Source organism: Panthera leo, chromosome E1, assembly GCF_018350215.1.
Source record: "Panthera leo isolate Ple1 chromosome E1, P.leo_Ple1_pat1.1, whole genome shotgun sequence".
NCBI lineage: Eukaryota > Metazoa > Chordata > Mammalia > Carnivora > Felidae > Panthera > Panthera leo.
The window spans coordinates 913,175-940,794 of record NC_056692.1 but is presented as its reverse complement, the minus strand read 5'-3'; the positions used below and the strand labels follow the sequence as shown (position 1 = coordinate 940,794).

The 27,620-nt window shown below is 63.1% G+C and overlaps 1 long non-coding RNA gene across 2 annotated transcripts in view; it reads right to left on the bottom strand.

Moving 5' to 3' along the window:
• Nucleotides 1-1,247: 1,247 nt before the first annotated feature.
• LOC122206480 overlaps nt 1,248-27,620 on the bottom strand; it is a 42,781-nt gene continuing 16,408 nt past the window's right edge. For both annotated transcript variants that reach the window (XR_006196475.1, XR_006196476.1), the window contains 2 exons: nt 4,098-4,266; nt 1,248-2,180 (listed from right to left, as the gene is read on the bottom strand). This is a non-coding gene — a long non-coding RNA (uncharacterized LOC122206480). The remainder of the gene's footprint in view (nt 2,181-4,097; nt 4,267-27,620) is intronic.

The window sequence follows — 27,620 nt, the reverse complement described above, 5'->3', positions numbered from 1 at the left end:
TTCACGGACGTGGACAAACTTATTCTGAAACGCATACGGGGAGTCACAGACCCCAGCATAATTAAAGCGATCTTGGCCGAGAGGGAGAGAGGGGGATCACCGTTCGATAGCACTGTCACGGTAATTAAGGCAATGCCTGTGGCACCCACGGGGGAGACAGATCAGTGGGACGGAACCCAGAACCCAGCCCACAAAAGCACATCACTGACATTTGATGGAAGCACACAGTTCAGTGGAAGAAGGACATTCCCGGGCAGAAACTGTACCTCATCTAAGACCTCATGCCTCGTCCAAAAATTAACTCGGAATGCTCCATGGGATTCAATTACAACGCAAAGCGATAACATTTTTCGGGGGTGGGGGGGAAATTGGGGAAAATTTTCGAGACCTGAAGCTAGGCAAAGAGCAGCTGGGCTCAGGGAAGGGAAACCGGGAGGCTGGATAGGCGGGAACACACCAGAATGTGGGAGACTCGTAAAACGGAAGAAAGGGCGAGCTTCGGACTGAGAGGAGGTGTTTGCAAGCCGTGTCTACAATAGAGAAAGAAGCTTCCGAACTCAGCAGCAAAGAACAAACGAGCAGCCCAGTTAGAAAATGAGCCAACTGGGCTGACGGCTCAGAGCCTGGAGCCTGCTTCCCATTCTGTGTCTCCCTCTCTCTGCCCCTCCCCCGCTCATGCTCTGTCTCTGTCTCAAAAATAAATAAACGTTCAAAAAAAAAATTAAAAAAAAAAAAAGAAAATGAGCCAAAACACGTAATTTGACGTTTTACTAAAGACGACACATAAATGAGAAACAGCGCGTGAAACGAAGCTGGACGCCATGAGTCGTCGGGAAAACGCACTGAGCGCTCAGCCAGACCGCGCCGCACACACGCCCACCGGGACGGCCACAGCGGACGCCACCCATGAGACACGCCGGCTCGGGCACGGACTGCCGGCGGGGGTGCAAAGCGGGCCGTGACTCTACAAAGCGGCTCGGCGGCTCCTGCTGTTAGGCTCCCCAGCGAGCGCACGCTTAGACTTTCGTCCCAGAGAAATGAAAACGGTCCACAGAAACTCTGTGCACACCCGTTCACGGACGCTTGACTCACAGGAGCCACACACTGGGATCGAGCTGGATGTCCTCGGACGGACGCAGGGTCAGGGGCACCCCCGGCGCGGGCGCCGCTCGGCCACAACCGGGAGCCGAGGACCGAGGCACGCGGCGCCTAGAGGGCTCCCCGGGGAAGGAGCCGGGCCCCGAGGGCGCGTGCTGTGCGGAACCACTCGTACAACACTCGCAAGTGACAAGACTTCAGAAGTCAAGAGCCGGCGGGTGATGGCGCGGGGTCACGAACGGGGGCGAGGGCACGAGGGGGGCGTGTGGCCGGAGCAGCAGGGGGTCGTCTCTGGGACGGACACACCACATCCGGGCTGGCCACCGGGGTACTGGACGGGCGAGTCTGCACGCATGACACGCACACGCACAGATCGGGACGGGCAGCCGCGGGAGACCCGACACGCGGACCGAATCCGTGTCGGCGTCCTGACCGCGATGTCACAGTTCAGCTTTACAGAACGTCACCACGGGAGGAAAGTGGGTAAAAACACACAGGATCTCTCCGTTATTTCTTAAAACCGCGTGTGGGCCTATAATCACCTCAGTAAAAACTCCAATTACGAAGAACGTTAAACGTACACCTGCCATAAAATCCCGCCACTCCACCCCCCTCAGTCTGTACCCGAGAAAAATGCAAAACCGTGGCTTTACAATGACTCACAGGTGAACGCTCACACCTGCTTTATTTGCCATCGCCCCGAACTAGAAACAACCTGAGCGTTCACCAACAGGTGAGGGGATAAACCAGTTGTGTCCACGGGATGGAGTACGATTCGGCCGGGTACTGAGACTGGAGGCCACGCGGGGGGTTCAAGCCAGAGGGAAGGAAGAGAGGGCACGGCAGGATTCCGCTTACAAAACCCCAGAAAACACGGACCATCCGCAGTCAAAGAAGGCAGGTCGGCGGTCAGCTGGAGGCGGGGACGAGGCAGCAGGGAGCTTCCCGGTGACCGCGTGTGTTCACTGTCCTAACTGCTGACGGCTTCGTGGGCGAGTGCGCGGCAGGCTGACCGAAACGTACGCCTGCAACGTGCCCCGTTTATCGAGCCCCAGTAGAGCGGGAACAAAAGGACCGAGTGGCTACGAATGAGAGAAGAGATTAGGTGCATGTGTTTAAACGCCCAGGTGAGGGGCGGGCAGGTGTGAGGCTAAGAAGAAGCAGAGGAAGGAAGGAGCAGCGAGCACAGTCTCCACACAGAGGACAGACCCCCACGTCCACTCCTGGCCCGAGTCCGAGTCCAGACGCAGCCGCTGTCCCGGGTCAGGACTCAGGGCCGCGAGGCAGGACGGTCCCAGAACAAGAGAAGAACAGGGAGCAGGGTACCTGACCAGGAAGCAATGTGGGTGACACGTGAGGGCAGGAGCCGTGGGGACAGACTAACTGCAGAGCCCACGATGACCCCAGACACGGTGAGCGGGACACAGGGGCCCTTCCGCAGAGCCATGCAGGCGACAGGCGCCGTGTCACCAAGAAGCACCTGCCAGGCAGGAGGCGGTGTGGGGCTGGCCTGGAGGGGACGGCGGCCTGGCCGGCAGGGGGTGGGGAGCCTGACCCGCTGGAAGATTCTCCTGCCCCCTCGCCAGGCACCGCAGACCCGCGGGAGCCCCGTGAACGTGCAGCTCGCTCTGCGGGGATACCAAGCCTGGACCCCACGTCCCCGTCCCCGTCCTGCACGGGAGAAACACAGCTGCTTGGCGCCACGTGGCGGGCCAGGGTTTCCGCTCGGGACGAGACCCCCGGAGAGCCCCTCCCCGGTGAGGGGAGGCTGTCCCTCAGCCCGAGCGGATGAGGTCCACCCCAGGACACCCGCTCCCGCAGCACTGCCGGCAAAGCACACCCTGCGCACGCGGTCTCTCCCCGCGCGTCCCGCATCTTTGGGAGAACCTACAAAGATCGGGGCGCATTTGGCAGGTGGGGCTTTGCACGGGAAGCAGGGATGGTGTGTTTCCGGGTTAAGATCAGCTTGAGCGGAGACCGTCCCTCTGTGGGAGGGAAGCGCACAGACAAGTGTGTGCAGAGGCATGTCGCACACCGTGAAGCGCCGTCCGGCCGGCGGTGGTTCCTTTGTCTGCAGGACCCCTCCCCCGGGGCCCTCGGGCCCCGTGAACGGTCCTGCGGACGGAGGGACGCGGACAACGAGCTCAGTTAACGGTTGAGGCCCGAGGGCAGGCCCCACAGACGCCAGGACACGGGACACGACCAGGACTGCGTGCGGCACGAAGGGGGAAGGGTAAGAGGAACCCAGGTACACGCGTGCACGCACACACACGCACATGCACACAAGCACACACGCGTATGCACATGCACACAAGTTGCACACAGGTACACACGGGCACCCAAGCACACGCATGTGTACACGTGCACAGGAGCACACACGGACACACACGCAAACACACATACACGCACACGTGCACACACGCAGCTCCCGGAATGCAGGAGTGAGGGGGTCTCAGAGCCCAGCCTGGAGCCCCCGGTGCCTGCAGGCATGGGGTAGCTGCTCTGAGGGCGGGGCCCCCCGCTCCTGGCTCCCTGCAGGGGCTCCGTGCACCCATCCCTGCCCGGGGTTTGGAGGGTCTGAGTCTGGCTCTGCGTGGGGCCCGGAGGCTCCTTGCCGACCCCGGGGGTTGAGGGCCCTGACCCCGTGGCTGAGCTGCCCCGGCCAGGTCACCCGGACAGAGCGGGTCGCTTGGGGAACCGCAGCGATAATTTTGTGGGGGGTGATGGCCAGGTTCTGCAGAGGCGGGGGGGCCTGCAGAGGCCTCCGGGGCTCCCGGGAAGCCGCTGGCCCGGCTGTGCACACCCGGGGTGTAGACGCACGCTTGCGTGCAGAAGGAAAGCGGGGCCCGGACCCGAGAACTGGGCGCCCGGGCCGACCCAGGGAGGGGCTGTGGGGGGGGAGGGGCCGCGACGTGGAGCCCACCGGTCTCGGAGGGCATCCGCCGGGGCTTCCGGTGCAAACAACGGTTACTTAGGAATAAACAGAGCATATGCCCGACCTTCGTGAAGAGAATTGCACCCTGTGGGGCGAGGGCAAGGTGAGAGACGAGGTCTTTCCCAAGACGAGCACACAAGCCGTGGGGAGAACGGGTCACTGGTTTAGTTTAGCTTGCAAACACAGCTGCCCTCGGATCGGTCCCAACGGTATTTTTCTGGACGCGGTGGATTCTGGAGAAGCAAACAGATGACGGTTTCAGAGGACATTTGAGGGCTAAAAAGAGCGAGACAGAAGGCCTCACCTGTTCGACGTTAGAACGCTTTATAAAATAATAATTAAAAAATAATTAAACATGCATGATGTCGGGAAACTGGGTAGCACGGAAGAATTCTAATCTAGTCCCCCCGCCCCCAACGCCAAAGCAGATGCCTCAAAGAGCTAAATCTCTTTTACAAAAGATAGAAAAGTTAGCACAAGATGAAATATTTATCATCCTCGTGAAGAAAGACCGCTCCCAGCTTTGAAGCAAAGCAAGAAACCGCAGAGGGAAACACGGGCGGGTGGCAGCGAGAACAAAGAGAAAACTCCCGCACGACAGGAGGAGACGCGGGGGGTGGGGGTCGCTGCCAGCTGGGGCGGACGGAGGGTCGATGGCTGTGCCAAGCGAGGGCTCGTTACCGTTGGTAAGAGGGGGATGCGACGACCCCGCGGACGGTAAGCACGGCGTCCAGGCAGGCTGTCCACGCGCGGGGCCCCCGCTGTGTCAGCAGCGCTGGGAAAACGCGTAGCCCCGCCGGTCATCAGGGCAGTGGACGTCGCGGGGCCGGGCACCACCTGGGAAACTGGCGGGAAGCACCCTCCCGAGACGCACACGTACAGCAAGCCGCCGTGGCGAGGTCGGGATTGGGGTGTGGGACGTGGGGTGCGGGTGAGCTCGGTTCCTGGCGGGGGCCAAGCAAACATCGCCACGCCGGACGCAAACGGTGTGCGGCAAGGTCAGAAATACTCGTCCCGTTTCTGTTATCAATGGATGTTTTCATTGTATCTTCTAGCTATCGTTTGAACCCAGGAAGACCATTGAAGCTCACGCACAGCCCGCATGCTTCTTAAACCCTCGTTCGTGGATTTTTGCCGATTCCTTTGTCCACAATCTATACCAAGGTTCCCGCATCGTCTCCCTGCCCCCAGTTCATTTTATCTTGCCTGAATGAATTAACCAGAATGTCCAGACGAGATCGAGTTGAACTACCTTAAGTCTGCTTAGGAACCTGCTTGGGTGTTCGTTAATTACCGTTCATTAATTGTCAGTGAGATGATAAGAGGAATTTATTTTTGTTCCTCGTTTTGAAGCTACTTTACCGGTGCTGATTCGTCTCTTACTTACGTGTCACCCTGTGGAAGAATCCTTCCATCAAGCTCTTCTCTGTTCTAAATGGTTGAATGCTACCGCATTATTTTCCAGGTAGCTGTGAGCGTGCTTTCACACCCCTTACTTCATCCTGCCCGTTGAACAAATCACGAGAACTCCCCGCAGCGGCAGAGCGGGGGCCCCACCCCAGGCCTCCGGCCCCCGGCCCCCACGTTGTCTGATCGAGTCTTCACTCTGAGGAGATGCGTCCTGGTTCACAAAGGCTTCAGAGCTGCCCGCAGCTGTGTGATGACCAGTGCAGGGGAGCAAATTCTGCCACCCCAGGGTCTGCCTCTCCGGCATATTGATTATCTTAAGCTGCCGGTTTTTAAGAAAATGCAGACACAAGAGCAGCTCCGAGAGCCCGCACGAAGCTTCCCTTCTGTAAGAGCCATTTCCACGTATGAGGGAATCTCAGTTTGTAAGGGTGTCCCCCTGGCTGTGCTGGGAAGAAGGGGTGACTCCAAACCCCGGGAAACTCTAATCAGGGCAGGAGGCATGGACTCAGATCTGCATGACAGCCTCACCCTTGTTCACTGTGCTTCCCTGGCAACCTGCCATAACCGACTCCCTACCCCCAACCTCTGTCTTTAGCCGAAGATGGTATTTAAGGTGACGGCTTTGGCCATTTCCCGGAGTTACCGTTTTCCTCGGTCTCTCGGGTATAAGCAGGAGGCACACGTGTAATCAAACTTTTGTCCGACTCACTCCTGTCAGTCCGTCTCACGTTGCTCTGACGCTCAGACCAGCTGGAAGAAGCCTGAAGGGCAGAGGAAAATTCTTCCGTCACGACGCCGGCACACACGGGCAGTTGAAGGTGTTTTCGGATAGAACGCTTTCTGCCTCTGAGCATTTCAGGGCAGTGGTGGTTCAGCGGGTCTCAATGACAGTGGTGAAATAGTACCAAGCATCTGCAAGAGTGGCTCTTGATTTAAGAAACTGGCAAAGACCAGAGAATTAATTGCCAACGATCTCTCTTTGAAAGAAAAACAAGATGCGTTTGACTACGATTTCACTGAGGCCCAAGGACAAGTGGGGAAGGAGAACCCCACACTCTGCACCCGGACATTCTTCTTGTTCTCCCTCCTGCGGCCGCCCTGGTGACAGTCGGTGCCTCCCGGGCCTCCCGTGGGCTCCCCTGCAGACAGCCGCCAAGCCTCCTCTGGAACCTGCCCGCCCCCATCCGCTCCCTGGCTGCTCTCTGCCGCGTGGGGGGGAGGACTTTTGTTCTGCTCCAATTAGCCAGAACAGTTACTCCTCCCTGGGATCCAAGCAGAGCACAGGACGGCTCCTGGGAAGCGCCATTCCCGCTGCCGAGGCAGCTCGGCGCGAGCCGAGTCACCACCTCGCCCCACCTCGCCCCACCTCGCCAGCTACCGCTGATGCCCGCATTTGACAGACGGATGGACAGATACATTGCCTAACATGCTCGTGGCTAAGAAACGGCAGAGTAGAAATTTCCAAATGAGCTCCGATATGATCCCAGACCCGAAGTTCTCTTCACCACATCACACTGCTTTCCTGTAAGAAATCTCTTCTTTCAAGCCCGAACTAGAGATTTCAAACACCTACAACCAAGGGAGTTACGTGTGCATTTGTTTTAAGTAACTTGAAGCTTCTGGGCATGGAGATCTTGTGGGGCTGCCAGGTTGGGTAGGGGACAGGGAATCCTGCGCTGCCCTCACTCCATTTTGGTCTAACTGTCACAAAGCAAGCCGAACCTCCTCATCCCTTCGGTGACCCAAATGCAGAGCAGAGCGGTGGGTGGGCGGGTGCCAGAGGAACGGGGGCGGCCCGGACTCTAGCGGGGGGTCCGGCTGCCCTGCCCCCGGGAGCGTCTGCGGCTCTGACCGCCCGTGGGCCCCAGGCCCCGTGGGGCACGTGGAGACTGGTGGAGCCCTGCTCCGGGGGGCCCAGGGGCCCTGCCAGGTGAGGAGAGGCTGAAGCGGGGGAGAAGGCCAGCTGACCCCGTTCTGGATGGGGGGAGGCCCTGGGGGACAGGACCTACACGGGACCGGGAGGGAGGGACAGACGTCGGGGCTGGAGAAGAGTGGGAACACCTGCCCGGAAGGCGGGGCTGTGGGTGGAGTCGAGAGGCTAGTTCACAAAAGGGGTGCAGAGACGCTCCGCCCTGGGGGGAAGCTGGTGTCCCCCGGAGCTAGAGAAGTGACCGGCCCAGGGTCCCACAGCCTGCGGTGCAGAAGTGGGGGGAACCCAGCGAGGACTACAGCTCTTCCGATGGGCTGTGGTCACCGGAGCAGCTGTGCCTGCGGGGCCCCCCCAGCAGGTGGGGCAGGTCCGGGGCTCCACAGGTGACCTCACCCCCGGGGAGAGCCGCCGGCCAGGGCGGTGAGAGGCCCCGGGACCCTGAGAGCAGAAGAAATACACCTGGAAGTGGTCGCAATCGGTAGAAAGGAGCCCGCACACGCCCCTGCTCACCAGGGCCCCACTGTCTCTGCCGGCAGCGTAGACGCGCTCCGTGATTTCTGTCCTAAAACGGCCTGTCACTTCCCGATCCACCTCCCTCCAGCTACCACCCCGTCTCTGCCCCCAGGACCCCCAACAAGGCTGGTGAGTGCCATCTGCACTCGACACCCTCACCTCCAGGCTCCCGTCCCACCGCCCCTGGACCCAGGTTTGACCTTGACCCAGTGTCCCCTGCTCTCTGCTCTGCCCAGACCACTGCCGGGGCCCTGAACAAATAGCCCAAGATGGGCCAAGGCGGCGTGCAGATCATTTTGAGCTGAAAACAACCAAGGCCCAAAAAACTCGGAAAGAAACACTGACCTCCCCCGAACTGCCTAAAAGTTTAGAAAAATTCAGGAAGAGCGCTATCTCTGGGGATGACGACGTCATACTCTGAACGAGGCGGGGGGACGGGAGGAGCCCAGCTGGCCCGTCTGATCAGGGTCCCCTGCGCCCCATCATTTCCGGACAGCCCAGCAAACACCTGCTACCAAACATTTGGTCTTTTTCATCTTCCTTTGAACGTCATCCCTTCCCTTTGACCTCCCGGAGCCCCGCCCCTTCTCCTCAGTTCCCACGGAGGCGCGCCTCATCACACATTCACGGGACCCCGTGTCCTCACCCCAGTCCTTCCCAGGCTCCCTGAAGGCTCACTCCTCCCTGCACAGATTGGCAGATGGGGACACAGAGAGGGGGGACTCCAGGGAAGAGCTTCCGAGGGACAAGCCCCACTCGTCCCTCCGCAACCCCCCCACCTTGCTTAATTCCGCATTTAGCCATTCTAATTAATGAGCAAACATTCTTTGCAAAACAATGTTTAAACACCTTAGGATTAATTTGATCAGATATTTAATTAGCCTATAATTAATCATCTAAGCTTAATAAATTGAGCCCGGATCTCTGGGAGTTGGGTTTGTCCCAATGACTTCTAAAATAAATACGTGTTGGAGGCGCAGACTTCCTGCTCCCACTCAGAGCCCGGGGGGAGGAGGGACCGGTGGCCCAGGCGCCCTGCTGCCCCCGCCCCCAGCAAGCGGCCTGAGCTCAGCCTCTGTGGGGAGCGGCCAGTGGGCCGAGGGGCAGGGCCGGGAGCACAGCGCTCGAGGCCGGGGAGGCCGGATAAGCTGGCAGCTGCGAGACGGTCCCGCCGCCCTAACCGCGTGCGTCCGTGCACACCGAGTCTGCCCTGCAAGCCGCACCGGCTTCCCCGGTGGTGTGGGGAGGGCTCCCCCCGCCGGTCTCCCCGGGCCCTGAAACAGGCTCAACGGGGTCTCAAGGAGGGGCCAGGGAGCTTGTAGACTGTGAATCAGACACCAGCGAGGAGGGCCCTGTGCCCCCGGGCGCCTGGACCCTCTCTCCACTGCCGTCAGGGTGCCCCCAGCACTGGGCTTAGCAGACACTTGACAGGTGACCCAATCTAGCAGCAAGGCGGGTGGGGGGGGGGGGCCCATCCGGGAGCATCTGAGGAGCTGAGGGCTGACACCTGCAAGGACCCGGAGAACCCCAGGTGGAGCCACAGTCCTGACGGGCCTGAGTCCCGCCCCTGGGGTACTGGGTGGGAGGCCAGGGCACCAGGGATGGGTGCTTCCCGAGCACGGGACAGATGAGGTCCCCAAGGGCAGGACCACTTCCGACGGGCCAGGCCCCGGTCTAAGACTCACTCGTGCTCACGCCTAGAGCCCTTTGAAGAAGCCCCGTGGCTGGGCAGGGCCAGGCCCCCCAGCGATGTGGAAACTAAGAATCAGAGCCAGCGAGAGGCGGGGGCAAGAGTTGACGCAGGGGCGAGAGACAGGGGGCAAGAATTGACGCAGGGGTGAGAGACAGAGATCAAGAGCTGCCGCAGGGGTGAGAGACGGGGGTCAAGAGCTGACACAGGGGTGAGAGATGGGGGTCAAGAGTTGACACAGGGGTCAAGAGTTGACGCAGGGGTGAGAGACAGGGGGCAAGAGCTGCCACAGGGGTGAGAGACAGGGGTAAAGACTTGACGCAGGGATGAGAGACAGGGGGCAAGAGTTGACACAGGGGCAAGAGACGGGGGTCAAGAGTTGACACAGGGGCGAGAGACGGGGGTCATGAGTTGACGCAGGAGTGAAAGACAGGGGTCAAGAGTTGACACAAGGGTGAGAGACGGGGGCAAGAGTTGACGCAGGGGTGAGAGACGGGGACAACAACTGGCCGCAGGGGTGAGAGACGGGGGGCAAGCTGCTGGTGGGGACCCACTCTCAGGCTGAGGGAGGGTGGCTGGGGTCCTGGAGGGAGGGTTGGGGCGGCCCCAGCTCACCCGGGGAGCCGGCTGAACTTCCGTCTGTCTCTGGGTCACAGGGGATATCAGGCCAGAGCCCTAACTTCCCGGGCCGCCGCCCTCTGACCAGAGGGCAGCAGGCTCTCTGCAGCGGCCTCTGCTCCGATGGCATTAGCCCCAAACGGACACAACCCCTGACCAGCGACGCGTCGGCCAAGGATTGATTAACTCCGGCCGGACTTGGGGGCTGCCCAGTGACTGCGTTGCCCGGAGTTATTTATGCTGCCCCATTAGCTCGGGAAAGGCAGGATTCATGGAGCATCATGGCCTGAGAACCCAGTGAAATTAATATCCCTGTGACTGAAATACACGCCAAGCCGGGGCCTCCGCCAGTGAATCGGGAAGGAAGGGGGTTCCAGGCTCCCTGGTTCGAGAAGAAAAGCTTTGGCCGGTGAGGAGAAGGCACATCCACAGCCCATCCCTCTGTCCATCCACACAGCTGGCATCTGTCCCGTTCGTGTCACCCCGTGAAGCCACGGCCGCAGCGCCCTGCTGGGGTCCCAGCCCCTGGGCTCCACACCCCCAGCTGCCCTCCATGTAGCTCCCGCACGTGGCCTGGGGCACAGAACCAGGAGCAGCGGAGGCTCCTGAAGGGTGGGGAGCCCCCCCCTCCGCTTCTGGCTTCCGTCTGTTCCGGGAGGAGCTGAGACCCTTTCCCCCCAGGGTCTGCCAGAGCCGGGGCTGGAGAAGCAGGTGGCGCTGCGCTGGGTCCCAGCAGAGGGGTGCCACCTGCACAGCTGCTGCACGGTCTCCAGGCTAAAAGCTACAGGACAAGAAGGAGAGCGCGAGGCGTCAGGCTAAAGACGGTCACGGGGTGGGAAAAGTACAGTGGTTTACAGCAGGAAGAAGGTGAAAACACACAGCCGTTTGCTGGGATGAAGTGGAAACGGAGGGACAACTGAAGGAGTTCATTCGGCTGCCTTGAATACAGCCCGTCTGTTGTTTTCCCGTCGGAAGCACGCATTTTGCATAACCACAGAGAAAAATGGTAAAACCCGAGTTGGCCGCGTGCCCCGAGAGAGAACGCGGCCCCGTGACTCCGTGGCGGGGTTTGCCCACCGGCCGAGTCCGGTGGGATGTGCCCTGTGGACTGAGAAAAGCAGACAGACAACAGGCACAAACAGCCCTGTTCCGTGATCACGGTGCCGGTGGCCTCGTTACCCGGAGCCTGCCGTGCGTGTGCGTCAGGATGAACGCGGCGGGAACCTGTGCTCCGTGCTGGACACGCAGCCAAGGCCCCCTGCCGGTCCTCAATCGCGTGGTGCCCAGAACCCGGAGGGCACCTCTCCACACGCTCCGTCCTCCTGTGACTGGCTCCGGACGGGTTGGTCTACCTGCCGTTTCCTCCTGGCCGGGAGCCGGGGACGGGCGCCAGGTTTTCCCTTTTCCGAAGCGGTAACACGTGCGCGTGAGCATCCACGGACCACGCCACGCAGCCGGGGACACCGGAAACAGGGTGCGGGAGGAAGGGGAGCCCCGTCTGGGCTCCGTGTCGGGGTGCAGGACCCCAGGGCTGTCCGAACAGCTCCGCGGACTGCACGGCTGCAGAGCGGTGGCATCTCCGTGTCTCGGGTTCCGGAGGCTGGAGGGGGCGGGTCTGCTCCAGGCCCCTCCCCCTGCCCCTCCCCCTGCCCCTCCCCCAGCTTGTAGGCACCGTCCCCCTCCCCCTCCCAGGAGCCTCTTCCCTCTGCACCTTCTGTCCCAGTTTCCTCTTTATTATTATTACTTTTTTTTTTTTTTTTTTTAAAGGAGGCTGGTCATATTGGATCAGGCTCCAGCCTGAAAGCCTCATTTTAACGCGATTATCTGTCAAGACCTCTTTCCAAATCGGGTCACGGGCTGAGAGACTGAGGTCAGGACCCCAGCACGTAGGTTATTGGGAGCAGGGACACGACTGGACCCACACAGGCTAAGATTCCCCTGCTACTTGTGTGCCTGCCTGTCCGGCTCCTTCTGGAGTGCTGGGATAGGAGGGGCGGGTGTGTCAGGCCAGGGTTCCTCTCCCGGTCCCTGGCCGATGTGTCCATATGGCACAGGGGCCTCCTCGTCCCTCCACAACCCGGGGAACAGGTGCTTTGGGCAAAGGCGTTTTCAGCAGCAGACCTGATGATTTTCCGTCCCCAGGTGTCACCTCTGCACGGCACCCCTCTTCCATCCAGAAGGTTGGCCCCTGGCTCCAGGCTCCTGACGCCCCAGTCAGGACTCACACATCTGGCCGTTCCCTCAACAGCCCCTTACTGAGCACGTTTGCGGCACAAGGCCCCACCTGGGGCCCAGGGTCACAGCAGCAACAGGCGAGGGCTGCCTTCCAGGGGCCCCAGCCCGGCACTGGGGACAAACGGGAAATGGGAGGCTCCCAGCCAGGGGGACAAGGTCTAAGAGGGGAGGCACAGGGGCCAGTGGGCTGCAGACACAGGAGCCCCATCCTGTTGCCCGCACCAACCTCCTTGTCGCCGGCCAGGCACACACACACGGAAAGCATGCCACGGAATAAAGGAACCGTCGAGGGGCACGGCCCGGCACTTTACAGATCGACTCTGGACCTCGTGGCAGAGCCCCCTCACCCCTGACTGGCCAGTCACCGTCCTGTCGGGGGCTTTTTGGCAAAAGGAGGGATTTTCAGATGCTCCACGGACAGCAGATGAGATCCTGGAAAAAACATCACCTTTACACAAGGGGCAGGCAAACCGTGGCCTGCAGACCCAATCCCCCCCACCCCCCCCCCCCCCCACCCCCGCCCTCCAGAAGTAAAGCTTTGTTGGAACAGCCACGCCCATCTACCTACGTTTTGTCTGCGGACCGCAAGGGCGGAGGTGAGCGGCTGCGACCCGGATCTCACGGCCTGAAGAGCCTGGGGTACTCACTGCACCCCTTACAGAAAACCCGCGCCCGCCCTGCCTTCACCCGTGAGGACCGCAAAGCGGAAGTCACCCCAGGGGTGGTACACGACAGCCTACTAGCGACGAGTTGGGCGGTGCGTCCCGGGCGAGTGCCGGTCCGACCCCTGCCGCCGCTGACTTTTCTCAAGCCGCTCCCTGCCCTGAGCCTGCCCCACGTGGGAAGGGAAACGACTGGGCCAGGCGACCCCACGCTGCTCACCAGGTCCGAGCCGCCGTGTTTGAGTTCAAGCAGCGCTTCAACCGGTTGGCGGCCCCGCGGCCCCTCGGGTGAGCTCTGCGGTCGCAGGGACGCCCTGTAATTACTCGTGAGAATTATTAGGGCACCCGAGGCCCCGGGCACGCTGAATTACGTCCGGAAGATGGTGCCCTTGGGTGTGGAATTTAGCTCCAGAAATGAAGCCGCGTGGAGCCAGCAGCAAAGCATCTGCGGGAAACGTGAAAAGCCAGCAGGTGCCTAACGCCCAGGGGTTTCCAAGCAAGCGGGCGCTATCGCCAGTTCGGGAGAGAGGCTCGCGGGGCAGGGAGGGCAGGCGGTGACCCCGGAGACGCGGCTCGGCGGCTCCGTCGGGGGCTTGGTCGCGCCTTAACCGCTCCGGGTCTCGGTTTTCTCGACTCGGGGGGACCTGCTGTCCTGCCCCGGGATCACTGGCAGGACTCCACGAGGGGCAACGAGACAGGTAGGACCGCGTGCACGTGCACAGCACGGAAAACTCTCTGGAGTATCACCACCAGCTCGCCCGGACCCTCCCCAGAGACTCAGCGTGTGCACGGTTTTCACAAGAGCGACTCGGTGGACAGAGCGAGAGCCCACGGTGACCCACCCAGGGACACACGGATGCTGGGGGACCCCGCTGGGACCCCAACCCAGAGCTCGGCCCCCACAGCTTGCGGCCCTTCAGCTGCTGGTTCTGCGTGCCTGTCCCGCCCTCCTCAGCGACGGGACACAGCAGTGCTCACAGAGCCCACGCACAGTCTCCCCGGTCCTCCGTGGGGAGGGTCCCCTCGGCCCGCCAGCCCCCTAGAGCCCGGCACCCTAATCTCGTCTCTATCTTCCAGGCCCTGTGACCCCCCCCAAGCTCCACCCTCCACCCCGAGGGCTGCCCTCTGGGGGCAGTGGGGGAGGGGCTCACAGGACGGTGTTCCTGCGGAGTCACCCCCAGACGCTCAGGTGACGGACACTCGGGCGTTACGACGTGGTGCAAAGACACGAGATCCCCGTGAGACATGACCCCCTCCCTGCCAGCTGCGGCCCCCGCCTCGGTGTGCCCCCTCCACGCGGCCCAGACGGGGAGGCGGAGGCAGAGGAGGGTCACAGGACAGCCGCGGGCTGGGGACACGGCGCACAGAGCAGGCAGTGCTCACGCCGCAGAGCCCGGGGACGCCCCGGGGACAGGCCGCCGTCCCTGCGCTCAGAAACAGAGGGCCACCGCGGGGTCTGGAGCCACGTGCCGGTGTTCCGCTCCCCGTGTGCCCCGAGCCCGGAGATTCACAGGACAGCGGGGCCAAGTGCCGCCACCCGCGGGAGGCAGACACGAGACCAGAGCTCGCCATGGCACGGAGCGCGGAGCCGCTCCCACACGGGCCCCGCACACCTCCACCGCCCCGCGTCTCCTCTGAGAAAGCTTCCTGAGGAGGCACTTGGGCAAAATGAGGGAAGAACGAAGAGGAAAAGGGAAGACACGGTGACGACAAACCCAGCGCTCACACGGGACAAAGAATCGCTCGCCAGCCTCCAGGGCTCCGTGGCCTTCCGTGGTCAGGCCAGACGCGCACGGAGGGCCGGCCGGCCGGTGTGGGCGCAGGGCACGGCTCCCTGAACCCGTGGCGGCCTCTCCACGGCGCGGGCCCCCCGGGGGGCAGCCCCGATGCTCAACGAGACCGCAGGTGTCCCTCCAGTGGCCCCCGCAGCCGGACGCCGGGCGCGGGGAAGCCGGGGTCGGCCCTGCCACGCACAGCAGGGCAAGCTTGGGCACAGGTGCCACGGAGCATGGCCAGCGACGAGTCCGTCGTCCCCGCCGGCGCTTAGGGTCCGCACACAGTCGAGCTGCTGAGCACCCGTCTAGCGGGTGAACGTATAAGCGGTGTACCGCCTTCCTGGTGATGGACACGCAGACCGGCTTCCAGCCCCACGGCGACAGCTCGCGCCTGCACGACCCCCACGTACGCGTCCCTCCTCGGACGCACGCCCCAGCTCACTTCCGGCTGGAGGAGTCGGAAGGGGAGAGGGAGGCCGAGCGCGTGCTTCCCCTCGGGCTCCGGCCTGCAGGCGGCCCTGCCTCCCGGGTCCCTGCAGCCACTGCCCTGGGTCACCTCACCTTCCCGCTGCCGTCTCAGGGACTCGGGCTCCTTCCGTGCGGGGAGGCCCCAGGGAACATCCCTCCGGCACAGGTTCTGTGTTCCCGGCTGAGCCGTGATCACACCGCAGGCCGGGGCAGGGGCTCGGGCCTCCGTCTCAGCGCCCAGAGCAGAACGCAGGGGAGGGTCAGTGTAGTGTCTGGCCTGAGACCCCCAAGTGGCCACCGTGCGGAGGTCGACTTGGAGGAGGCAGAGCTGGAAACGTGTGCCGCGTCAGGGCGCTGACCGCTGGCGGCCTGAGCCGCAGGGAGGGGGCGCCTCTGCCAAGCCCGCAGGGCTGTTCCTACAGGGAGCGGGGAGCCCGGCGAGGGCACTTCTGCGGTGGCCCCCCCCCCTGCCCTGCCGCTGCAGGGCCAGGACGCCTGACGCCAGCCGGCTCGGCGAACGAGCCATCGCAGGCGGCCCGGCACGCACCCGTGCGTCGGCCCCACGGCGCACTCCCTCCCATCTTCTCAAGTGGGAACCAACAATCCCACGTGTTTCCAGAGCCGGGACCTGGGCACGCCCGCTCTGGCCTCACACGGCGCCGGACGTGCATTTCTGAAGGCCCACGCCACGTGGGACATCACACCATTCTGACAACACGAGTGACACCGCTGTGGGACGACACCGTTACGAGCGCCGTACCACTTGGTCGCTGGCGCGGCTGCCCGCGAACGCGTGCGTGACAGACGGCCCCCCGCCTCCGCCCAGGGCCAGCCTGGCACCAACCCGGATCACAGGAAACGCCGCGCTGCGGGCCACGGGCCGGTCGCTGGCTGCGCCCGGGAGGTGGTGGAGCCCAGCCAGCCCCGCGGACACACATCCCCCCGCCTTCGGCCCCAGGGCCCCCGCCCCCGGTGCCCCGTGCAGAAGCCACTGACAGACGAGGGAAGGGACACCCAGCCGCACGCCGAGTTCTCTGACCAGCTGTGACCTCGAGAAGCCACTTCTTCTCCCTGAGCCCCCGTTTCCTCGTGTGGAAAAGAGAATTAGAATTACTGAAGTTATGCCCAGACTGGGTGAGCCCACGCCCACGGAAGCACCTTGCATCAGTCGGGCCCCACTGCGTAACAACCTGCCAGAAACCTCTCGGGGGTCCTGTCCGCATATCTGCAGGTCAGCTGGGGCTGCCCGGGCCGGGCCGGGCCGCTCTGCCCAGAACTGGGTCCTCGCCACCGAGCTGGGCTCTGGTCCATTCCTTCTGTGTTTATTTCTGAGCCCGGGGTGCAGGGGAAGCGTCTCGTGGCGAGAGAGCAGACCGAACGTGTTTCCAGAGTCCCTGCTCGTGCGCAGTCTGTCAACACCCCAGGAAGGCATGTGGCCAGCCCAGAGCTGAGGGGAGGTGGGAGGGGAGTGTCTTCACCACTTGTCTCACCTGCCACACGGGGCCGCCCAGGGGTCAGAAACCCCGTTTCTTATCGCCGTTTCCTCGGCCTCACAAGGGCAGGGCCGCCAAAGCTTGTGTGTCTCACCTACGGCTTCGGCATCCCAGCAACCAGCCCGACCGACCGTGGACCCCGTGGATTAAGTGGCTGTGTGGCCGCGTCCAGTGGAGCCGATCTTCAGAGGGGCCCTGGGTGCCCAGAGGTGCCTTTGCGAAAGGCAGGTGCCGGGGGACGGCTTCTTTTCTCATTCCCGAGTCACCATAATTCTTCTTCCCGGGCTGGTCCGGCCCAGCCCCCTCAGGCGGGGGCTGGCCAACACCCACCTGCACCTTCGCAGGGAACCAAACGCTTCCATGGACACCACCCACGGGACCGTTTCACACATGGGGAGACTGAGGCTGGGGGGCACAGGTGACACGCCCCGGGCCTCCCTGACAGGGAGCGGGAAAGCTGCGGATTGAGCGGTGACCTTCCTGATTCCAGAGCGGGGGCCCCCCGCCCCCCACGCGCGGCACCCTGGCTCCGCCTGACTCCGTGGTGCGGCCCTGACGCGTCATCGGCCCGGGTGACAGCCCGCCCAGCACGGGCACAGAGGTTTAATTTCGGCCGTTTGTGTGAACAGAAATTACTCACTAAAGTGTCATTTGGTAAATTCCGGTCTTTGCAAGCAGTTAATTCGATGAAGACACGGCCCGGCCAGGAAGCAGCCGCCCCGCCATCCCCGCGCGGCCAGCGCCCCCACATAACAGAGAACGCTCCTTGAGTCCCAGGCTGCTTTAAATTCACAGCCCTTCACCGTTATGTCAAGGACGGTCGTTATGTGACCGGAGAAAATGTTCCCCGTCTAGAAAAATAAAACACCACCTTGTGTGCTGGATTAGCGTTTTCTACCGCACGTTAAATGGAGAGTCTTTAAGGAGCGTGATTTCTGAATTATGTGGTTTGACGACTCTTTAGCCACGCTGGCCGGGGACAACTATTTATCAGCCCAGAGAAGCGCAGCCCAGCAGACCCCACCTTATGTCTCCCGGCTCCCCTCAGAGGCTTCTGCCCAAGCCGGGGAACCCCACCCCGAGTGCCCCGGGGCCGGGCAGGGGCTGGTGTGGGGGAGCCGGTCTCGGGTCAGCACTGAGACCGGACCAGGCACCCACCTCCCTGGAAACTGTCGTGTGACAGAGAGTCAGGGTTAGAGGTCCTTTTGTTTTCCCCCGTCAGCCTTCTCCACTGGCCTCTGGCTCTCTCCAAGTCGTGGACCCTGCCAGCAAGGACTTGGCCACCGGACAAAAGCTCTCCTCTCGGGCGAGTGGCCCCAAGGTCTGGCCTGGGGCTGGGGCCTCACAAGCCCTCTCGAGACGCAGCTAAGCCAGGAGCCCCTCCGCTGGCCTCCGTCAGCCTCGTCCGACGGTCCTGCCCCACCCTGTCCCCTCCCTTCCGGGCCTGAGCTCGGCTGAGGGACAGAGGAGCCACGTACCAGACACGGTCTCAGAAACCCCAGCTCAGCCCCGTGTCCCAGGGATTTCTGGCGAGCGTCCCCGTGCCAGGACCGAGAACTCGAGAATAGGACGTGACGGGTCCCCATCCTCTAGGACGGAGCAGAGCAGCAGGGACATGAAGCAGCGTGTCCTCCCTCAGGACGAGCCCAGGCGGCGGACGCAGCCCCGCCTGGAGGAGGGTCCTGGGGGACAATCAGGGGTCTCCCGTGCACACGAGACTTAAGGCTGCCGACAGCGGTGCAGACGTGGGGCGGCACGCGCAGCACCTGGGACGCAGGGACGGGGCAGAGGTCAGCGGCGGGCGGCAGCGAGGGGTTGGTCCCAGAACAAAGGCGTCTCTGTTGCCGGGACTGGGGACCCAGAGCTTGCCCTGCATGTGGCGGGGACCAGGACGGCTCTGTGACTTAGGAGGACGCTGCCTTCTCGGGCCCTGACCCGGAGCCCCGGCAATGTCCCTGCGTGTCTGGGCTCCTCCTGCCACACCAGGGAGAGGAAAGCAGGGGGGTCGCGGGAGGCTGGAGGCCGTGGGCAGCCGTCCCGGGGACCGCGACGTTCTCCCAGGTCCCCCTTGGCCGCGGGATGACTCATCCTTCTGCAGCCGTGACACGGGGTCTCACGGAAGCGCAGAGAGGCCACGTACGCCTCCTGGGCCACGGCGGTGCGCGCGATCTGGGGGGCACAGCATAGACGTCCGAGGGAACACGGCCTCGCTGGCTCCAGGGCGCTGCCCCTCGGCCACTTCAGGGAAGCCACGGCCCCCACTGAAATGATCCAAAAGGCGCCCCGGGTGCCCGGTGTGCGAGGATGCTGGCCTCAAAGCAGGGAGGGAGGAGAGGGGAAGAAGGCCTCCACCCCAGCACCCGGGAGCGCCCCGGAGCATGAACCGTCAGCCCCACGCAAAGGGAAGCTCCTCCCGGGATGTCAGGGCCCGGCCCTGGGGAACCAGGGACAGAGGGGGAAGACCAGGCTCTCCGTCCGGGTCCTGTCGGCCTGCCAGAGGAGAGAAGGGGCCGAAGACAGCGTCCTCGTCCCCAGGGACGCACGGTCTCCGCAGCGAGAAAACAGAAAGGCAGACGTGCTACGGGAGCAGCCCAGCCCGTGGCACCGAAGCCACCGGACAACAGTGTCCCCCCCGTCCTCCTGCGCCGAGTGGGAAAGCCCGGGTCCTGCCCAGGAACCAGAGCCGGCGTCCCCCTCTGTGACACACCTGTCTGCGTGGCTCCCGCGGCCCGCCTTCTTTCTCCACGCGACGGCCTCCTTGAAGGCCGTGCCGGTGCCAAGCCCCAGGCCTGGCATACAGGAAGTGCTCAATACTGAGCACCGAGCCGTGGAACCGTGTGCGATCAGGCCCACGTGGGAGCCCACGCGGCAGTGCCCCAGCCCTTCCCCCTTGGCTCACCTTATGCCCAAGATCACCTTCTACTCCGATTCCGGAGACGCCGCCTGGACGAGCCAGAGGACCACAGTCCCAAGAACGTCACCGGCAGGTCCTCACCGCCACGGCCGCCTACCGGACGCGCTTTCCCCGGAGCGCACACTGAGCGCGGGTGACCGCAGCAGGCGGGAGGCCCAAGAGCCAGAGCGGGCCTCTGGGAGCCGGGACTCCGGCGCGGGGGGCACGCGGGCGGTTAACGCAGAAGGGCCGCCCTCGGGTCCAGGCCGGGGCAGACCCCGAGAGCATTTCCCCCGGTGATCACGGAAATTCTGTCCAAGAGGGAAAGGGCCGCATCAGACCCGTCTGGACGACAGGCCAATGAGAGTTGTCAGGCACCGAGGGACGCGGTTGTTTGTTTAATTTTCTTATCTGCTTCTCATTCCAAGAGACCGAATCTGGATACGCACAGTGGGAAGATATTTTTAAATAGTCAGACTCAACGGTGGCATTCGAATGAAAACTTTTGCTTGAAGATTTTTCAAGTTCCCTTATGTGCCAAAAGAGACACTTAATTTTTTTTTTTTTTAAGCTGTTTTTATTCTTTAACTTATTGATTGATTTGGTTACCCAAAAAGTATAGGGGCCCATCTTTTGGGCACCGAGAAAACTGCTATGTGCACCTGCAGCCTGAAGAGCCCAGGTCACCGTCACCATCACCACCGGGACCCACCGCATAAGGCCCCCGGTCCCCCTCACGCTCAGAGCTGGGGTTCGTACCTCGTGCTGTCTCCTGCGGCTGCCACAACACGTCACCCGCCCGGTGACCAGAAGCAACAGCAACTTCTCACCCGGTTTGGAGCCACAGGGTCTGAGATCAGGCCGTCAGCTGCTGTGCTCCTTCCCGGGGCCCAGACGCACCCGCGCCCTTGGCCCCAGGCCGCCTCTGCCATCGCGGCGGCCGCGGAGAATCTCCACGTCTCATTCCCTCTCTCCTGGTCTCAGTCTTACTCATGTGTCTGCGCACACACACAGGTGCACACGTACACACACATGCACATGGGCGCGCGCGCACACACACACACACACACGCACACACACACACACCTCTGCTTCCCTTATCACACCTTCTCTGACACACGCCCTCAGGCCCCCAGTCGGGAAGATCCTTGGGATAACCTGGGGCCCGTCCAAACAATTCCGGATAATCTCCCCGCCTCAAGAACCTCAATTCAACCGCAGCTGAGGTCACAGATTCACAGGTTTAGGGCATCAGGACGCGGCGTCTGGGAGGCCGGGATCCCATCCGACACGGGCCCCAGTCCAGCCCCCGGGCCTCGCGGTGCCCCGCAGACATTTACTCTCCAGAGCCCCCCACCGGACAGATGCCCCATCCAGACGGCCCTGCACCGGGGGCCGCCCCTCCCTGGCCCTCAGTCTCCCTCTTATGCCAGGAAGGCCGTGGGCTCCGACGGGCTTCGGGATGCTTCCCGCCCCAAGGCCACCCAGTCTACAGGCTGACCAGGGAGGGCCCAGCCTGGCAGTGGTTGGCAGATGGTGAGCAGACAGCCGTTTCCAGAGAGAGGCCGTTTGCCCAGGACCCCAAACTGGGAACGGCGTACAAGTCCCCGGCTTACAAACCCCAGCTGAATCAGCACGCACCCAACGTGGGCGCAAGCCCTGCTCCACGGAGCCTCCTGAGGAGAGCCACCCTTGGGGGCCAAGGAAAGGCCTGCTCCCGCCATGACCGGCAGGCTCCTCGCGGAGACCGGGCGGGGCCAGAGGGGTGCCTGGGCTCTGTGACAGGTCACCTGCGGGGTGACACAGAGGCAGAGGAAGGAAAGGGGCGGTGGTCGGCCGGGGCTGCGGGGACGGTGACCGATCCGGAGGTTGGCAGGCCGTCCAGCCACGGGCAGCGGGCGGGTCCTGACCCTCCTGAGCCTCAGGCGTCCTGGCTCCGAGACCGTGGTGGCAGAACAGCCCTCGCTTCGCTCAGCCAGGGACGACCTGGGGTGACGTCTCCCCTGACCTCTTGACCCGGTCTGACCAGTCTTCACCAAACCTCAGAACACACTCCTACTGGCTCGTACGTTTAGAGGGCAACCCCTCACAGTAAAAGTTGCTGGCCGACGACAGGAGTCTCTACCGGGGGGATTTGTGTGCGCGTTCCACCCATAAAGCTGAGAACAAGTTTTCTTTTCTACAAGGATCTCTGCCGCACTCAGCCCCGGGAAGGAGAGCTGACGGACCGGCCATCCCGGGGACCGGGGGTGCTGTCGACCAGCGTGAAGACCCACAGGGACAGAAATTCGAGATGGAGACCGTGACAGTCAAACGTTCTGATGGGAAACTGGATTTTGCTACAGAAGCCAGGGCGGTCACTGCTGGGAGTGTGAAGGTCGCACCTGCAGGCACCGAGGTCACCCTTGGCCCTGATGCTGGAAAAGGCCACTTCTGAGGGCCCGGTCGTCCCGGGTTCCTCTCTAGGCGGCTTTTACCTGCAAACACCTGTGTCCTCAAGTGAAGGGTCAGTGTCACAGGGACGGACGGGGACAAGGCTGACGCACACAGGGGGCGAGTGGGAGTGGGGAGGACGCAGTTGAGCCTGCACGTGGCGCCAGGCAGGTCCCGGCAGACTTCCCGGAGGAGGAGTTTGGAGAAACCGCCACCCCTGGGGCGCAGACAGGGCAGTTGAGCCCCGTGTCCCGTTTTTTGCCTCTCCCCAAGTCCCGGGCTCTCAACCCCCGAAGGCTAGCTGGGTTCCGTCTCGTTCATCCCCGTATACCCAAGGCGTAGCAAAGTGCCCAGCACACAGCAGGTCCTCAACACGCACCCGCTGGTTGAAGGAAGCAAGGAATGGATCAATTCCGGAGCACACCATCTGGGCTCTCAACAGGCTCTCAGCAGGAGATCCCACAACCCAGCCCTCCTCCAGCAGCCCCAGCCCAACGCCTTCGCGTGCGGACTCTTCTGGTCGGTCTGGGCACGCTTTACTCCCCGCTGTTCTGATGGCAAGCCGCCCTGGGGGTGAGAGCCACACCACCAGGTGACTGCTGCTGGGGCTCTCTGGACGGCTCCCTCTCCGCCCACGGCCCCCATCAGCCACCGAGCACTCTGCATTCCACCTTCCTGCGCCCTTCTGGGGCCTTACACCAAACCCCTCCCCCTGCGCCTCAGCCCGCCCTGACTCCAGACCTGCCCCCACCCCAGCCAGCCCTGCCTCCAGACCCTAACCCTTAGACCAAACCCCGCCCCCCCACCTCAGCCGGCCCCGCCTCCAGACCTGCCCCCTTAGACCAGACCCCGCCCCACCCCACCCCAGCCCTGCCCCCTTAGACCAAACCCCGCCTCACCCTCAGCCGGCCCCGCCTCCAGACCTGCCCCCTTAGACCAAATCCCGCCCCTACCTCAGCCGGCCCCGCCTCCAGACCTGCCCCCCTTAGACCAAATCCCGCCCCCACCTCAGCCTGTCCCGCCTCCAGACCTGCCCCCTTAGAACAGACCCCGCCCCACCCAACCCCAGCCCTGCCCCCTTAGACCAAACTCCTCCCCTACCTCAGCCGGCCCCGCCTCCAGACCGGCCCCCTTAGACCAAATCCCGCCCCCACCTCAGCCGGCCCCGCCTCCAGACCTGCCCCCGTGCGGTAGGCAGTTCCCACCACCTATGCTGCAGGAACCAGCAGGCCGATTTCAGAATCGGACAGTGCCTGTCACGGTTGCCCTTGACAACCACAGCACACACCGCCACCCACCCCCCCACCCCCCACCCCCCACCCCCCACCACCAAAGGGTCTGGCGTCCAGGGAGGGGATCAGTCCTGAGACACAGAGTTTTCCCAGCAGAAGGAGAAGCTGAGAGAGTGGCAGAAACTCCCAGTGCCTCGGTGATGGGTGCAAAATCCACCCACAAAAGTTGTGATGCCCCTGCCTCTGAGAGGCGGGGCTCACCGCCCCTGCTGAGTGTGGCTGGACTTGGTGGCCGGCTGCAACCAACAGAACGTGGCCACGGCACGTGCGCCCTCCAGGGCGGCTCTGCCCTCTCGGGGGAGCCCGCGGCCGCCTCCGGAGGACCGAGAAGCCTCCGTGCTGTGGACGGACAGGTGACTGCGGTCCTGCACACCCTGACCAGAACTCCAAGGGAGACTGAGCCAAGCCAGGCGGGAGAGCGGCCCCCAGGCCCCCTCCCGCGGAAACCGCGTGGGAAGACACCCGTTTATTGTTCAGGCCGCTAACTTCTGGAGTAATTCGGCTGGATGGATGGGTGGATAGGTATACTGCCGGATGGATATGTGGTTGCGTGGATGGGCGGATGGATATACAGACGGATAGGTTACGGACGGTGGATATACGGAGGGATGATGGGTGGGTGGGTGGTTGAATGGATATATAGATGGATGGATATATGGACGGGTGGATGGACGGGTGGGTGGGTAAGTGAAAGGCCACCTAAGGTCCTGACAGCTAAGGCCCCCCCAGAACTCTGCCATCAGGTAACCCCTGGAGAGGAATAACGGGGCCCTTCCTCTCTCCAGGGCAGCAGTCACGGACCCTCGAGGGCCACGGGACACCGGCACACACAGAACAGAGCTCCACGTTATGAGTGGCACATGGCCTGCCTACCCGCCCACAGGGGTGGGCTCTCAGCGGCCGTGTCTCTGCAAGTCTCTGCCGCCTGGCCAGAGCTGTGTGGTCCTGACATGAACACCTGACCCAAGGTGCGCCTCTACGTTGAACAGACACGGAGACTCAGCATTTTGGAACCAAGTCGGATCAAAGGTCGGGCGCTCTGGAGGTTCCACACGCTCCCGCTGATTCGACCAAGTTGCCGTGCTGCCACGCTCGTCGGAGACAGTTTTGGTCAGCTGCAGCTATGGGGTCCTTTGGGCCGCACGACAAACCCACGAGAAAGGTTTTATTACGCCCATTTCACAGACACAGAAGCCAAGGAGCGGAGGGGAGAACCGACCTGTCCAAGTCCCGCGGCTACTCAGTAAGGAGAACTCTAATGCCTCGCCTGTGCCAGTACCCCCCTGGTCCTCACGAGAGCCCTGCTGGACCACCTGAGCAGGGATGTTCACCCCCAATCTGCGGATGAGGAAACCGAGGCTCCGCGAAGAGAAGGGACTCTCCAAGGTCATGCAGGAAGTCAGAGACGGAGCTGGGGCTCAAGCCAAGGTCTTCAGACCCTCAGGCAGGGATCCTCGGCCCCGTCCGCCCCTCCGTGCCTGGCCCTATTCCCGGGGCCCCCGCAGCTGCTTCCGCAAAGTGCTGGATGGTGTCCCCTGAATCTACCCAAGGACCCAGGGAGACAACTCATCAGGCCCCTGAGCCGCTTCCTGAACAAGCAGAGGCAGAGCTGCTGGCCCCAGACCAGGTGGAGGGCTCGGCGGCATCCACGGCACCCACCCTGGTCCAGCCAAGTCCCACCCCGCTTACGATACTCCCAGGGTGGCACGCCTGTCCCTTCTGCGCCTGGAGGCCTCGGTTATGACCATCCGGTGTGGGGCTGGAAAGCTGGGTGCCCTCTGGGTGATGCAGGCACTCACCCCAGAACAACGGGGCATGGGGGGTGACAGGATTCCGTCAGAGTCTGCGGGGTGGACAGTGGGAAGCCAGGGCTCAGGGGACCGGGGAAGCAGGGAACTGCCATTGGGGGCCCAGGAGAGAAAGGACCAGCCTGGACGTAGCCCCCGTCGAGGCGCCAGCCCCAGGCAGCGACTCCCCCCCACCCCCAGCAGTGGACAGGAGGTGGCCCTGACCTCTGGTCCCTGTGCCAGCTGTCCCAGCCCAAGGGACATCCCAGCTAGAAGGTGACGGGAAAGATGAAGTTGTTTGGAACTGAGCAGGAGATGAAAACCGACAATACAGAGAAGAGACTTTTTATTAACGGGGCGGGCAGGACACCTACTAATCCCTAAGAGTGCACCCAGAAGCTGAGGGCCTGCCGGAGACCTCATCCTGGAACGAGAGAATCTTCCAGGAGCGTGAACCAGCCGGCAGAGCTGGATGTCATGCCACCGTCTGCCTACAGCCACCCCAGCCACCCCATCCAGCTCACTCTGGGCGTGGGACCCTGTTCGAGAACCACCCGTCTGGGCGGCGGCATCAGTGTGGGTTTCCGACCTGGGCTGATCCAAGTTCAAACCCTGACCAAGCCCTTTTCCAGGGAAACTTGGGTAAGTCCTGGAACTTTCTGCTCTGTGGGCATCTTAGAGATAAGACAAGGGTCACGATCTCACCCTGGAGGTTATGGTCAGGGTCAAAGAGGACAAAGCGTTGAGGGGTTTCTACACGTGGGGCACCGCCCAAGGTTGTTGGGGGTCATGCCTGCTCTGTGCGGCCCCCGCAGACAGGGCCACCCTCCGTGATGCCCTCAGCTGGAAGGACTTCCACGCGTCCGGGGCGACGGGACAGGGGCACGCTGACATCTGCACCAGCGCAGCCTGGGTCCCGGCACGCTGAAGCTGCCGTTAGGACAGGAAGCCTGCAGAGGGAGGTGGCTGCACCCGCTCCCGCCCCCTAGCCACACCCCAACCCCGGGCTGGCCCTGCCCGCCCAGGGCTGCAGGGCTCCTGACAGCCCCAGAAAGGCAGTGGGCTCCTGGGTGAGGCCCTCTTTGGGGGGCCGGCCCTAGAAGGGCAGGGCCAGGAGCGCTCTGTCTGCAGGCCGCCCAGCAGCCGGGGACGAGCCCTCCGTGCCCCACAGCGTCCACCGCAGCAGCCACGCGGGATGCTAGGGGCCCTGTGGCCCCCGCTGTGGAGACAGTGACACTCACTGCAAATGGGTCACGAACCACCCCAGGGAAAGACTGTAAAGCACACCCACGGCAAAGCTGTCCCGAGTGGCTACGACTTACCGGTGACATTTCAAGGGGGCATGCCCTCGGGGCACGGGACGCAGAGAAGCCACCGCCATCTGTTGGCGCCGGCTGCTTTCAAGCAGCTGGGGGCAGGAGGGGGGTGCCTGGGGCCTCCGGCAGGGTAGCCGGCCCCGCAGTCCCCCGGCACCCCCATTTAGGTGTGAGAACTGCGGGGACCGCCGAGGCACGGTTTCCCTCTGGGCTCCTGAGATGGAGACAGGGCGTGAGCACTGAAAGGGGGTAAACGTGGGCAGCAATGACCCACCGGCCGTCCACCCGCACCCGATCCAGGTGGGAAGGCTCCCACCCCGGGAGGGACGGCAGAGGGAAGAGGGGCCTCGGGGTCCCCGCCCCTGCCCTGGGTCCAGAGAAGGAGTGACAGGGAACAGGGGGTCTGCGGCAGGGACTGCAGGCCCAGGGAGGCGTGGGCAAGGGTCCTGGGGGGAGCCAGGTTCTCAGCGTGCCCGGGTTGAAGAGTCGGGCGGAGGCTGGGCAGCGGCCCCTGTGAGCAGACAGGCAGGGAAACCCGCCGTTAGAAATGAGCTCACTCCTCGGCCTGGCGCCCGGACTCAGAAACCAAACCCAGTTCCAGAGACCAAGAGCATCACGCTTTTCCCCCACCAACGTGGTGACCATACAATCCCATCCCCGCCACGCAGACAAACGCCAAGCATCCTCTCGGTTCCCGGCCCCGGGCCGCTCGGGCAGGCGCTGACCTGGGCACCGCAGCCCGGCTGGCTGGCCGCGCCTGGGTCTCGTCCTGCGTGTGACACAAGCTGGTCTAGTCTCAACTGTGAGCCAAATGGGACGACGTCCCCAAACGGCCCCCGTAAAAGTAACGGTCTTACAGTTGGGAACATCTATGCCGCCGGGTCCGACATCTCACCCAGCACAGGAAGCCCCGCTGAACCACCCTCCCGGGCAAAACGCGTCCTGTGCCCGAGTGACCCCGGGGGAGCAGGACCGCGTCCTCCTGAGCCCCCCTCCCTTGCTGTACGAGGTCAGACTGTGGGACACAAGGGCTCTGGCCCAGATCGCAACGCCTCCCGGCCCGTGATCACAG